The sequence below is a fragment of the Sinocyclocheilus anshuiensis genome, unplaced genomic scaffold (genome assembly GCF_001515605.1).
Source record: "Sinocyclocheilus anshuiensis isolate Anshui unplaced genomic scaffold, SAMN03320099.WGS_v1.1 scaffold1680, whole genome shotgun sequence".
Classification (NCBI taxonomy): domain Eukaryota; kingdom Metazoa; phylum Chordata; class Actinopteri; order Cypriniformes; family Cyprinidae; genus Sinocyclocheilus; species Sinocyclocheilus anshuiensis.
Window position 1 is genome coordinate 160,687 of NW_015558569.1, and position 2,095 is coordinate 162,781.

Here is a 2,095-nt window from a genome sequence, read left to right on the forward strand (position 1 = left end):
ATTATTTAGTCACCACTTGTAGTACACTTGAGTGTACTAGTGTATGAAAGATGGGTTCAAGTGTACTACAAGTGGTGACTAAATAATTTTTTTTTAAATACAGAGATAGTATTTTGGGAAATAAATAATAATAAGAGTAAGATTTTGGGGGGAAATGTAGCTGAAATAAGGCCATAAAACCCATACTGAATAGTTCGACCGTCAGTATCATATTGACCTGCAGTGCATCAACATGGGCACGGCTCACTGGGACGAGCTGCGGCCGGAGCGCGAGGGGTCAGCGGGCGGCTCTCCTGCGAATCCCGCGCTCGAGTGGAACATGGCTAGCAGGTGAGCGCTGTGCTGCATCTGGAGCACTGGAGCATTCTGGGTACTTTTCTTTAGTTTCGTCACCGGCGTGAATCCTGATTGGTCAGAGCGGCTCATTCTCACTCTATAGAGCAGCTGATAGGACATTTGAAATCTGTGCTGCGAAGATGAGCTCAAAGCTAAAAGACTAACAGTGCAACCACACAGTCACACAGGGCAGAACAGAAAAAAAAAAATCGTGATATGACTTGAGGCCTGTTCACACTGCCAGCGACACACAGCGACATGCTCCCATTCATTTTCAATGGAGAGTTGGCGACTTCCGGCGACACGAGCGACAGTGAACGTTGGTGACAGAATGTGGGCATCAAGCGACAAAAGTTAAGAATTGTTTAACTTTATCCAAATGACCAGAAAATTTCGCGAGCGACCACCAATAGGAGTGAAGAGTCTGTCAGTGGCGCTCACACGTCACCGTCTCGAGTGCATGCTAGACAGGACAGATTTCCTGAGCGATTTGACTGTTTTATATGATTTTACTGTAACCACATACATGGATATAAAAAATGATGCGTAGAAAAGAAACCGTTGGCTGTCTAAGTGAATTTGATTCATACATTGATGGTTCGAGTTGTTAATTATTTCTCATTCACAGAAAACAATATATTGATTTAAATTTTGTAAGACATGTTTTGTGATAGAGAAGCTTTATGCGAGGGAGTGACAATGGCCATGAATATTTAGTGATTCACACCTGAGAGACAAAGGGCCCCTCCCCTAATGGCCCATCAGTGAGTCATGTGACTGTGAGGCAGGTAACAAAGAATGTGAGGAGATTGAAAAAATGGGTCTTTAAATTATTTGTATGTTATTTACAGCATAGTATAATCAAAACATACAGAGATGTGAACAGACTTTGAGTCATTCCTGAAAACAGATTCTGTTCAACAAGTGAACCTATGAGAAGACGCTTCGCTTAATTATTCACAACAGCATGTGATTTGCTATGACAGACGCTTCAGAGTCTGTGCGATGACATCACGCACAATAACTGAGAGAAACGTTCATGGATCGAAGAAGAGTGTTTGTTGTTGCTTTGTAATAAGAGTTCGGCACAAACGCGATTCATTCACTTGGTGAGCATAACCGTTTTTACAGCTCCGTGACACAAGCCGTCAAAAGGCTTATATAAACACCGCAGAATAAGCCTTAATTTTTAACTCAATGGGAGCGAAATGAAACTGTCTGAATGCTAAGCTGTGTGTGTGTTCTGTCTCCCCTCCTCCTCCTCCTCCTCCACTCCACACCACGCACACTTTTTTAGCATTTTTTAAAACTGTGGTGAGAACTAACCAGTGCTGAAACGAGGGGTTTCATGACCCTTTAAGTCTAATTCCTAGTCATAATAGAATGATATCTTAGTTTTACCGGCAATATATAGTTTGTGATTGCATTTTATATTAGACATAACATTAGAGCGACAGCAGTAGGAACGCCCACAAGCGTCTTCACAGCACAGAAGCTACACACAGCGAAAAAGTCACTGGCAGTGTGAACGGGGCTTAAGCGACACGCAACAACAAAGCGAAACAAAACGTTGTTTAGCTAACAAAACAGAAGCTTTAAAGATCCCAAACTTCATGGTTTAATGTTTGAAAATTATAAATTATTACAATAATAATAAATAATATTATATTATATAATTATACAATAATAATAATAATTATTATTATTATTTACAACTTTTATTATTAATAATTATCTCCATCACAATAAAAATCATAAT